Raw genomic sequence first — 13,306 nt, 5'->3', positions numbered from 1 at the left:
CAAATGTCTGCCTTACCTGTCAGTCCGAAAGACTCGTCCATACAGTGAGAAGTGAAACAAGACTTCTATGACCCTAAACAGAGCATTTCAGATCCCAGTGGGAGGCCAGAGAGTCACCCTGAACACTCTGCTTTAAGTTGTTATCCCGTAACTAAGCAACAATGTCTTCGACGTAAATACTTAAACTTTCTGACAAGTGTCAGTTTTCTTGTATGTAAAGTGATAACAGTGTCCGTAGTAAGTCACATTGCGCCTTATGGACTTATGCCTACACACTGTGCTACAACTGTGCTGAACCCAGTTAAGCAATGTTATCCCATCTCACAAGTTAGGATGTGAGACCTAGACAGTTTGAAAGGGACTTAAGTTCATGTAACTACCAAGCTGCTAGGTGATATCCCAGATAAGTCTTCCACATCTAAAGCAGTTCCTTTCTGCTAAGGCAGATATTCAACCAAACTCAAAACTAATAATCTTGCAGTGGAAAATTCCAGGAGATGAAACTGAATTATTTGTCAACATCCAGAGGTCCAAATTTTCAATTTTCAGTTTTATTCTTGTAATCTTGTTCCCAGGACCATGGTCATAGGCTGTAGTGGGAATAAGCTTGTGAGAAACTCAGGAAGAATATGAATAGTTGAGTAGACAGGCAAGAAGGGAGGCATGAGGGAGGAGGAAGGGAAGAAAGGTCAAGATGGGGCTTATTGGAGAAGCTATTGAATGATACAGAAATAAGAATTTTTTTGGTCAGGTAAAGAATTATTTTGGAGCCGGGCGTGGTGGCGCACGCCTTTAATCCCAGCACTTGGGAGGCAGAGGCAGGCGGATTTCTGAGTTCGAGGCCAGCCTGGTCTACAAAGTGAGTGCCAGGACAGCCAGGGCTACACAGAGAAACCCTGTCTCGAAAAACCAAAAAAAAAAAAAAAAAAAAAAAGAATTATTTTGATTTCAGTAAAATAAAATCTAAGATATAGTTAGAGAATGTCTCTGGCTTATTTTTTTCATCCACTAACCCGTGACAAGCATTTTTACCAGTCCAGTAGAAATTTCTGCAGTGAATTCAGCTGTGAAGTGAAATAGGTCATCATCCTCTCGAGGTGATAAAGGTGATAAAATGAAATAAGCTGGAATGTTTTTCTACTCTCTGGTCTAATTTCTTTCCCATTTCCGGATTGGGGGGAGGGGAGGGGTGAGGGGAGGGGTGAGGGGAGGGGAGGAGGAGGGGGACAAGGAGCGTTGCTTTCATTACAATTAGCTTAAGCTGTCAACTTGACACACCTGGAAAGAGAGAACCTCAGTTCAGGAATTGCTTCCAATAGATTAGCCTGTAGACATGTCGTCTGTGGAAAGCCAGTCCACAATAGGTGGCACCATCCCTAGGCAGATGGGCCTGCCTGCTCTGTATAAGAAAGGTAGTTGAGCAAGCCAGTAAGTAGCTTTCCTCCATGATTCCTGCTTCAGCTCTTACCTTCGGGTTCACTGGGCCCTGTGAGCAGTAGGCTAAAATAAACACTTCCCCAAGTTGTGCTTGGTTGGTGTTTTATCACAGTAACAAAGAACAAAGTAGGACAAATGCTAACACCTGGGAGGTTAAGGAATTCAAAACTCAGAGGTGAGATAGAAAAAGCTTACATTATCTCCTCTGTATGTTTAATAGTTTTTATAGAAACATGTACATTTTCTAATATAAATTTGAATCGACTTAAAGTAAAAGATACACATAGACACTAAATAAACAACAAAAGTATTCTCTCTCTCTCTCTCTCTCACACACACACACACACACTCATTCTCAAAGGAATCATTCCCCATTCAGATACTAAGGCTATCATTCATGCATGTTATAATGTGTGTACAGGGTTGCCTTCCTTCTGAGGCTGAGTAATATGCACTGTGTGGTATGGTGCCTCCTGCTATCCACTGACCTGTCAATGATCAGCTGACTTATGTCTAGCATTGTGAGGAACACAGCTGTGAGACGTGTGTGCACATACCTGTTTGATGCCTCACTTCCTATCCTTATGGCTATAAAATGAGCTAATACACGCCATGCTGATGATGATATGAAGCAACGTGCTTTTGGTGGGAACATAAATGGTCTAATCACTTCAGGTAGAAGTTTGAGAGTCTAGTAAATATGACTAGAAATTTCTACCCATGCATTTACTCAATGAGTTAAAGAGAGGGGGACAAGAGAAAGATTTACACAGACTTATTCAAGAATATCCATAATGCATTTATTACTCAGTAATAATTTTAATGAATAAATACAAATGGTACAAAAAGCATGTATCTTAAAATCATTATTTTCAATAGGAAAAAGCCTTACATTAAAGACTACAAGCAACACAGGTCCATTTATATGAAGCTAGGTAACCAGCAACTGTTAAAGAGAGAGAGAGAGAGAATGGATGATGCCTCCTATTAGACAGGGAACACATATTTTCAGGGAGAAAGCACAAGTGACCTTTCCAATGTGATCGTAATTTTCTGCATTGTGAGTGATATAGAGGCTACTCATGTTGTAAATTTAGCAGAGTGCATAGTAACTTAATATTTTTGCATTTCAATATTTATGGAACTTAAGTAACAATAAAAAAGATCCAAAAATTTTGGAGCTCTGGCTGGGCGTGGTGGTGCACGCCTTTAATCCTAGCACTTGGGAGGCAGAGGCAGGTGGATCTCTGAGTTTGAGGCCAGCCTGGTCTACAGAGTGAGTTCCAGGACAGCCAAGGCTACACAGAGAAACCCTGTCTCGGAAAAAAAAAATGGAGCTCTGAATTATAGCAATCCTGGGTTATTAGGAGCAATGCATGTTGTTATCTACAACTGTCTTTGAAATGCACTAAAGGCAATTGATGGAGACAGAGAGATGACAGAGTAAGGTCAGCAACATGGTAATCATGAGATCACTATAAAATTCTTTCAGCTTTCCTGTTCACTTGAAACTTTTCATAATAAAGCATCAGAGAAAGACTATGAACATAATCATCTCTGGGTATATTAGTTGCTTTTCTGTTGCTTTGATAAAACACCATGATCCAAGCAGCTTATGGAAGGAACAGCGTAGTTTGGTTCACAGTTCCATAGGACTTGAGTCTATCATGGCTGGGGGAGGTAGCAGGCCCAGCGCATGAGCAGGACTGAGAGGTCGAATCTCTGACTGCGAATGTGAAGTAGTGAGAGAAAATGGGAGGAGGTCGAATCTCTGACTGCAAGCATGAAGTAGAGAGAGAAAATGGGAAGAGATAAAGCTACCAACTCTCAAAACCCACCCCAGTGACATACTTCATCCAGTTCCTCAGACTGGCCTCAACGTGGGGCTATCAATCCACAGGAGAATCAGAGTCCTGGTACAGGTGGGCAGGGAGTCAGCAAAAAGGGTGACAAACAGATGCGAACACAAGGGAGTGTTTTATCTGAATGTAATTTCTCAAAGCGAGCACCAGACTTATAATACAGAAGAAAAACAAGAAAGCTAGGTGAATACAACAGCCAAGGTACATCGAGAGGCATAATGGCTCTTTACACAAAACAAAGAAAATGCATACATAAAAATCTAGGGGGAACCAGGCAGTGTTTACAACTGAGATAGGAATACCCCCATCTAAGATCAGCTAAACACAGGAGCCAGGCCTCCACCAGGGGTCCCTTAGTAAATACCTGATTATGCTATCCCTCTGGGCCTAGTGAAAAACATGCACCAGGGGAGTCCCATTCTACTAACCCTTTCATGAAAAATACTTTAGTTCCTCCTAAATCCACAACCCACCTTCTTCTTAGGCCATTGTAAATTCCTGTGTATGGGAGTGACTCGGCTATTGTTCTAAGTATTTACTATGTAGACTAGCCCTGAGATTTCTAGCTCTATTCAAGTAAATTGTAAAGCCTAATTTCTTTCACTGTCTCTCTTACAATACTAGAGGTAATTCTGAATATTACTGAATAGGTAAAATTCTTACTGAATTCCAAACCCAGGGTCAGCTCAAGGACTGCCTAGGACATTGGAACACTGGTGGAGGCTAATCTAATTTAGCTATATATCAAAATCAATCCTTAAAGGCACTTATAATAAAACAATATTGAAGGAAAGCACACAGAACCATTCACTGACTAAGGCAAGGACAGATTTGGAGCATTGGAGTTTTACAGGATGCCATGGTTCCAGGAGACTGAGTTTCCATGAAACTCTTTGCCTTGGGACTTAGACCAAGGCTTTAGGCCTGTCACACAGTTTTCACTGGAGTGGGTGTGGCAATCCAGCAAGGATGACCACCTCCCAAAACAGCACTGCAAATTTAGGATCAAGTATTCAATTATGTGAACCTGTATACAGGGGCATTTCTCATTCAAATACTAGGTACAGAGGGAAGCAGAAGGCAGTGAGAAGCACGGCCACTTACAAGACAGTGTCTGCATTGTGCTGTATGAATAGAGTTGTAGGGGGTCAGGGAAATTGGTAAGGGGCACATCTGTCTACTCTAGGGCGTGGGTGTGTAGGAAAGAAGTACCAAGATGGGGAAGAGAAAGAACCGAGGGTCCTCACTGCTGTTCTAAGCAGACAGAGACCAACTGTCGGAGTATGGGAGGCAAGTCTGGGGAGAGAGTAGGCAATTTGGGACATTATTGTTTTTAATACCTATGTATCATGTCAAGATAAACTTGGTTAAGAATCCATTGGATACATAACCTGGGCACGTGTAGGGAAGCCAGCAGATGGAATAGACTCGCGTTACTTTTTGCTTTTTATCGTCTATTCACATGCTAACTCATTCCTAAAAATGATTTGGGAACTAATCAATATATATAGTAAAGCCAGCAAATTTAATGACATCTTGTCTATTGCCAGCCCATTAGAGACAGCAAAGGGGAAAAAAAAATCAATGGCTATGTTCTACATCACTGCACACAGACTGCTTCCCCAACAGTGGCTTGCTCCTGTGTATCATGTGACCACAATATACTCAGAAAGCACAAGGAGTTTTGGCATGTGGTTTTCTGGTTCCTTCTCCCTCATTAGCAATGTGACCCTCAGTACCTCATCTAGACTCTCAAAGCATGGTGAGATGAGAGAGATGGTACTTTCAGTCCCTGCAATGTCTTCCCACTGTCGGTGAGAATTCACTTTGAGCTCTATTGCACAGCTCATTACCTAGGCCTTTCCTCCGTCCAGTGACCTCTCATTGCCCTCGAAGGTCCTAATTAGCACTTTAACTGGAGAAGAGAATGGAAGGTGATAGGTTTGCTCTTCGATGACAGTTAGGACAAGAAAACATTAAAAGGGGAAACCCGACATTATTAAGATCCCTGCTTAGGCATGATGCTTTTGGCTGATCTTAGTCTCACCCTAGCCAACAAGATTATAGATGCTGGGAATTCACTCTACATTGAGAAATATGAAACAGGCTCCTTTAAAAACAAATGATGCTACCCTTAAATTTTGTTTTTCCCATGCATTGTATTGTAATCTTACCATTATGATGATACTATTCTACTAATTGAAAATTTTCAGACAACTGAAAGGTGTTTGAAGAAGGCAAATATAGAGCCCATGTGATGGCTCAGCGGTTAAGAACACCGACTGCTCTTCCGGAGGTCATGAGTCCAAATCCCAGCAACCACATGGTGGCTTGCAACCATCCGTAGTGGAAAGAGAGGCCCATTGGACACGCAAACTTTATATGTCCCAGTACAGGGGAACACCAAGGCCAAAAAATGGGAATGGGTGGGTAAGGAAGTGGGGGGGAGAGTATGGGGGGCTTTTGGGATAGCATTGGAAATGTAATTGAGGAAAATACGTAATAAAAAAATTTTTTTAATTTAAAAAAAAAAGAAAAGAAAACAAATAAAGAACCTATGGGCTGGAGCAAATGGGGCTGGAGCAAGAGGGAGAAAAGGGAAGGGGGTGGGGAGAAAGTAAATAGATAACCCAACCTAAAGCTTTCTCTATTGATATGATTATGGACAAAATGACCCAAACAAGGAAAATGTCATCATCCTGAAATAGCAAAGACACATGGATCACAGCAAAATGATTGGGACTTTCTCAGTAGAATCTACACAGTGTGTGGGACAATCCCCATCAATGCTGCTAGTAAGCTTCACACTTTCCATGCCTTCAATTCCCTTTCCTGTCTCAGGATGTGCTTGTTAAAAAACAGGTGGCTAGTTCCTATCTAAGTCTGGAATGGGCTCTTAGTTGTCATTTTAACAAGTTCTCATGCTGATGCTAATACTAATGCTAATGCTGATGTTGATGCTGATGCTGATGGTAGTAGCTCAAGAACCAGGCTGTGGGAAGCAGTAACCCTACCACCTTTTCCACTTCAAATACTCATGTCCCTCTCCCTTCATGAAGATGGATGGAAAGGGGAGAGAGGGACTTCTCCTACAAGACTACAGGCAACACTCTAGCCCAACTGTTCAAAGCTCTAGGGTCAAACTGCTCTATGGGGCTGAATCTCCCCACCTCCAACCTCCCCTCGGCAAAGCCTCAGAAAGAAAAGCCAAGCCCTATTCACACTTTCAAGTTTCTCAGTACCTTCAGCAGCATCAGTCCCATGGTTATAACAACTGTAGCATCAATGACTCTTCTGGAGATAAAGGATCAATGACTCTTCACACATGCTCTGTGAAGCCTCAGAGTATGAAATGTTAACACACTGCAGGTGAGGCTAATACTTCAGTACTGACAGCGCACACTTACAGTTAGGGTAGTCCCCAGGTTGGACGTACATTAAAAATGAACTAAGGGTTTTTGACAATATAGTTATCAAGTCAATTTTTAAGGCTTTATCTATTTTTATTTTATAAGTATAAAATGCTTTGCCTGTATGTGTATATGTGTACTGTGTGTGTGCCTGGTGTCCACTGAGGTCAGAAAAGGGCATCAGATACCCTGAAACTCGAATTATAGATGGTGGAGAGTTGCCAGGTAGGTATTGGGGACAAAACCCAGGTCCTCTACAAGAGTAACAAGTGTTAGTAACTGGTGAGCCACCTCTCCAGCCCCTCTGTTCAGTTTATTGATATACTAGTAAGTCAGAGATTCTAGGGAGGGGGCTCAGACATCATGGGTTTTGTAAAGCTCTTTGGGTCTAATGCCTATCTAGGGCTAAGAAATGTTGATGTCTAAGTGAAGAAACATAGCACATCCTTAAAATTCCAATTTGTTCTAAATTTTAAAGTTTTATATGCTTTTGATTTGATCATACCAAATGTATTATGTCTCTCTAAAATTTCTTACTTGACATAAAATCACAAGAAGGCATCATGTACAATTCTATTTTAGTATTTACTTAAGGTTTCACAAGATATCATGTTTTACAAAACCATTACTGGGAAGGTGATACACACCTGCAATACCCAGGAACCTGAAGCAGGATTTAGAGTTTTAGGTTAACCTGGGCTACTCAGTGAGGTCCTGACCAAAAAAAAAAAAAAGTTAATAACTATTTTATGGAGCTATGATTATGATGCATATAGACTTCAAAGATAAGGCAATATTTCTCTAAGACACTGTTATCAGCATCAGTGGATGCCTAATGTCAGATGTCACTGAATCTGGCCCTGAAATCTTGACTTTCAGAGTGCTCCAATGTTCTCACAGTTGAACTTAAAAAGGCAGATACAAGATTTGTTTGAAAAATCTATTTTAGGAAAAATCTTAAAATCAGAAGATACGCTGGTGTTCTTATTGTAAAAGAATGCTCTTCGTAGCATACTTTCAACTACTAAGTCACCAGAGTTCCTTTAAAATATAACTCACTCTCTAGTCCAATTTATACCAGCCTTCTAAAAACCCATCTGTGCCACACTGTGAGGACTATGGTGGGTGGAGATACGACTCAGCAGTCAAGAGCACTGGCTGTTCTTGTAAAGGGCCAGGGTTTTGTTCCCAGCACCCATCAGTAACTCCAGACCAAGGGAATCCAGCACCCTCTTCTGGACTCAAAGGGTGCCTGGCACACACAGGGTGCACACACATACACAAAGTCAAACACACATCACATAAAATAAAAAGAATATATTTTTAAGTATTTATGTAGTTGACTTTGGTATTTAAAGAAGCAACCCAAATAGTGCTAAATCTTCCAAACCTGGAATAATTAGTTTAATGTTGTTCTTAGAAACAGGATGCATGGTCCCTTCCTAGACTCTGACTCCTGAACTCTAAACAGAACCTCTCTCCTTGGTGGGCTGCAAATAAAAGAATCGTGTGCAGTAGGAAAGAGGTCTTGTCCAACCTTGCGTGCCAAGTATTGCTACAGTCGGTTCTCAGGATGGGAAGCAGCTCCAGGATGCACTTAGGCAACTGAGGGCTGAGTGAGAAGTTAAGCCTCCCTCAGGTGGGCAGGCATTCTGGCTTTTAAAATAATAAAGGATCAAAATGAAAGCTCTGGAAGACTAACAGTTGAAAATCTTATTAGTTGAGCACTCACATGTCTTTCCAAATCATCTTAAATTTCTAGACAATTGTAACCCCGAGAGAGATACCAAAAGCCCCTGACTTGCATGTAGGAAAACACACAGATAGTGCCAAGTTCAATAATTGTGCTATTATAGAATTAGCATCTAACAGAAAGGAGGGTGCCAGAAGTAAGCAAGGGGGTGCACACACATACACTTCCTAATGGACCGAAAGTCTGTTCTTATGGGTAAATGCAAAGCAGAAGGATGTTTTGAGCATATTAAAGAGAAACAAGATGGTAGCTATGATCTGACCTATTAATTCAATACCTTGAAATCTGTCTTTCAGTTTTTCTTTTTTTTTTCTTCTTCTTAATTATTTTTTCTAAGATCATCTGTGATGTCCCACAGAAAGCAGACCTGAAGAACATTTCACTCTGCCTCCCAATTTTCAACAAAGGCAAGTTTATGAATAATATAAACTAAAGTGAGTGGTAGGTAAGACCATCAAGGATTCTAAGGAGAAAGTCTAGATGGATTATTTGAAGATTAGTCAGCACTTCGAGAGAGAAAAAAATATGTGACCACAAAGAGTTTCCCTGAACTCAAGGTTATTTCTTTACCTTTCTAAAATTTGTATTGTGTTAGGAATCATAAACAGGCACATTACCTTTTTCTAAGATTAATGATGAGGGAGAAGCACTGATTGCTATCAACATAATCTGTGTCCCAGTAGCCATGCTGTCTCATACACATGGATGATGTATAAATGGAGAATGTTCTCAAATGTATGCAAAGCCCGTGAGAGTCAGCTTGCTATAACTGATGCAAAATGCCTTTGGCAAACAACTTAAAATAAGTAAAGGTTTATCCTTAATCCATAGTTTCAGCCCATGTCCAGATGGCATCATTGCCTCTGGGCCCGTGGTGAGGCCCATCATGGCAGAAAGAGTGGTGGAAGAAACTATTCTCCTCTGTTGGCCAGGAAGCAATGAAAGAAGAGATGGCCAACAAGCCCCCATACTGTGACTTCCTTCCATGAGATTTCTACCACCAATAGTGCCACAAGTTTGTGACCACATCTTTTCAGTGACCCTCTGGAGAACACATGCTATCCAAAGCATAACAGCCAAAGCTAATAAATGCTGAATTTACAAATTAAAATATCTCCAGGGAACGATTTCTCAAAACCCCTCTGCAATCAGAAGAGGTGTGTCTTTGCCCCTAACTAGCTCAAATTCTTACTGACAGCTTGATTGAAGGCATTTGTGGCCCAATGGTCAAATTTTCAGCCGACTTCGAGAATAATGATAAATGACTCCATGAAATCACACAAAGGTCACAGCTAACTGAACCAATAAACCAGATCTCATTAGGTTGATCTTAATGAGATGAAAATGAAATTCCTTGGCCCAGCTGATTTACCACTTCCTGGAGCTGGGATGGGGAGGGACCTGGGATGGGAGAAAATGCTGAGAAATACTTTGGATGGGACAGGCTCAGAATAAATACAGTGTTACTCCATGTCACCTTCTTCACTATGTGCTGCCATTTCAGTGCTTCATGAGGCTCTGTGATACCCTGTTTGTCCACTTCTGTGATGGGAGCAATAGAATGAAGGAGCTGGGACTCACAAGCGTTAGTTCATTCACATCAGCATGCAGGAAGCAGAGCCCTCAGCCAGAATGAGAAGCAGACAGCACCTTCAAGGTCCACCCCTATGATCCCTCATCAGCTAGCTGGATCACAGTCCCAAAAGTTCCACAACCAACAACGTAGCAACACCAGTTGGGTATACACGTATTCAAGGTCAGGAGCTGTTGCGCCCACCTCGGCCAGCAAGGAAGACACAACATGGTCGGATTCTTCTCAACAGCCTTTATTGCAGAAATGCCTCGATGCTGCTACGGGGACCCCGGGAACCCAGGGAGGTCCGCTTATATGCACTCCAGCACAGGGAAAGGCTTCGTGTCCTCCTGGGATAGGTTGAACCGCCGTCACCTAATTAGCATGTACCTGCTCAGGAGGGGTTGGTGCCAGACTCGGGCTTATGCCTATGCAGTGGTGTTGTTTATGACAACGGCACACCAGAAACCAGCGCCATCTTAGAGTTGGCTTCCTACAAGGAGCCATTCAAACCATAATGCATAGCTATGATGCATTCAAGTTTCAGATAATTGAAATACAGGGTCATACCCCCATTCTTTGCCTGTTTCAGCTCTAGAGAAGGTATAAATGCCTAACATCTTGCTATCACTATAAAAAAGGAGTGCCAATTGTGAGCTTTGTGTTAATATGTCCACAAGCTGGCTTTCAGTCAGCTCTTCATTCTGGGTTTCTAGAACTATCTCCCTGTATAGTTGTTCATAAGCAATGTCTTAGGGTTTCAGTGCTGTGAACAGACACCATGACACTGACAACATTTAATTGGGGCTAGCTTACAAGTTCAGAGGATCAGTCCATTATCATCAAGGCTGGAGGAAACGTTCTGAGTTGCATCAAGGCCCCAATGTATTAGCCAGGCCCAAGGTTTAAATGCACAAGCAAAAGGGGAAGTACAGATACTTATCAGTGGGAGTGGTGGGGCAATAGAATTGCACATTCTTTAGACAGTTACACGGGGAAGCAGGAACTTGGCGGTATCAGGGTGTGGTCAGGACATCCGCGATGACTTAGGGCTGGAACATTCTGTGGTTGTTCTCAGAATCGGTGTGTTGGTGGCCAGCTTTTGACCCCCTTTTCTTCTGGGGGGAGAGGCCCGATTCAGAGATCAGGACAATTGTGTTGTCTTAATGGCTCCCAACATCTCCCCCGTTTTAATATTTTTATAAAGGCATATTGTATAATAAATTTGTAGCCACGTTTTTAACGACCGCCTAAACGTCTGTTTGCTCACCAGGTGATTCTCTAAAACGAAGGACACAAGGACAAGTCATCTATGAGGCTTGAATTAACGGTTCCAGTCTGTTGGGTTTAACCTGGGCTAGCCAAAGGATTTAGGAACGAAGTAAGCTCCGTGGGTAGAGGTAGAGGTCTGATCCCCAGTGTGTAATGTTAGGGGCCAAGTACAGGATTGACTCTCAGGCCCACAGAGCTGCTGATCTAAAGCTGTGGTAGATACCTTTTTAAAGTTTGCATTCCCAGATTTTTAAACCAAGGATCATTTCTTAACTCTAATAGGCAGCAAAACATAAGCAGGTCTCTTTAACAAAATCGTAACAGCAGATTCCTTATCTAAATTAGGATCTACACAATTAATTGATTGACAAGAATTACAATGAATATAAAAAGACTTGCCAAGATTGGCGATCTTAACTCTTAAAATTATCTAACAATAAGCATATAGGTAAGGTACACAAACTTTTATAGCTATAAGGAGCTGGCCTGAATGGCCAAAAACAGTGTTTCTGACGAAAGCATCTTGTACATTCACTGTACCAGTCTTTTTTGCTTCACGAGTCAGCTTTTTTAGTTGTCTTTATTTTAAGTTGGCACCAGGTTGGTACTCCTTCCTGCAGCCCATGGTGGAGATACGAAGTTTATCTGTTTGTAAGTGGCTGCTCTCTGATTTCTCCTCTTTTGTGCACTCAACACAGCTTTCTGGTCACCACTGTCAGGGCACTCACAAGTCACAGGTCAGCCTGTCACATTGGAAGCTAGCATGTTCTTGTAGCATTCTGTGGAAAAAACAGAAACATTCCCCCTTTTCCCCATATTAAGTATCTGAACAGGATCATGGCATGTGCCAATAAGTGGATCCTTTTTATCTGCCCTAGACATCATTATATCTAGTTTTATTTTTTTTTAAATAAAAATGTGATTTAAATAATGTGCACGGGGATATAATTCCCCCCTTCTTTGTTTTTAAAGAAGGTATAGTTTTTAAAGTTTTACAAAACCTTGTCTTTGAGAATTATAAAGTATCTCAGTAACATGTATAACATTAAATTGTTGACAAAATATCTCTTGGAGGTTTTGAAAATAAAAATTTTGAAGCAAATAAATTTTTCTTTCTTAGATTTTCTGTAACTAAAATCCTAAATATTAAAAATATATTGCCTCTGAATCTTATGGAGCAACAACTACTCCCCAGAACTTTAAACTTCCTTTTAGAGGCATTACCTAATAAAATACTTTTTACTTAGGAAACAATATATACTGAAAGTTTTAAACTCTTTGTTTTTTGTATTGAAGCAGACAATGAAAATTTCTTACATCTTCTAAAGCTATGTTAGCCATACCTACAGGCAAAATTATCTAGTGATCACCAGTTCACTAAAAGCAAAACTCTTTGAATTTAAGCATTATTTTAAACATCTGAATTGATCTGCAACAAAGCTAAAAATAAATTCCCTTGAACACAGGGGAAACTTTTTCAGGCACTGTTTGTAAAATAAAAGAAGTTTACAAGCTTCTCTGGTACTGCCTTGAGCCCTGCATTAACTCAAACGTAAAATATTTTTTAATCTGAGCATTTTGGCACTCCTGTAATGAGGACAGATTCCAGAGGAACAATTTAACTGTCTGTCCATGCCTCTGATTTTGGACAATATTTCTTAAGATGACTTATACCTTAAACATTTTTTATAACCTTTTATGGTCCTGCAAGGCCGTAACCATACCCAAACTGATTGTGTGAGGGTCTAATTTCTGCACAAAGACGAATATATCTAGTTAACTCTGCCTTGCTTTGTATGGTTGAATGGCCAAAGTGAGTGGCATTAGTGCGATCATAAGATGATTACTCTTGTAATAATCTTAATTAACAATATATGGGTGAGTTAAAAATCTTAGGCTTTCACAAGGCTGTCCACTTTCTCCATACCTATTCAACATTGTACTTGAAGTCCTAGCCAGAGCAATTCGACAACAAAAGGAGATCAAAGGGATACAAATT

This window comes from Mus caroli, chromosome 14 (assembly GCF_900094665.2).
Source record: "Mus caroli chromosome 14, CAROLI_EIJ_v1.1, whole genome shotgun sequence".
In the NCBI taxonomy this organism is placed as follows: domain Eukaryota; kingdom Metazoa; phylum Chordata; class Mammalia; order Rodentia; family Muridae; genus Mus; species Mus caroli.
Note: the sequence above shows the minus strand (reverse complement) of the source record.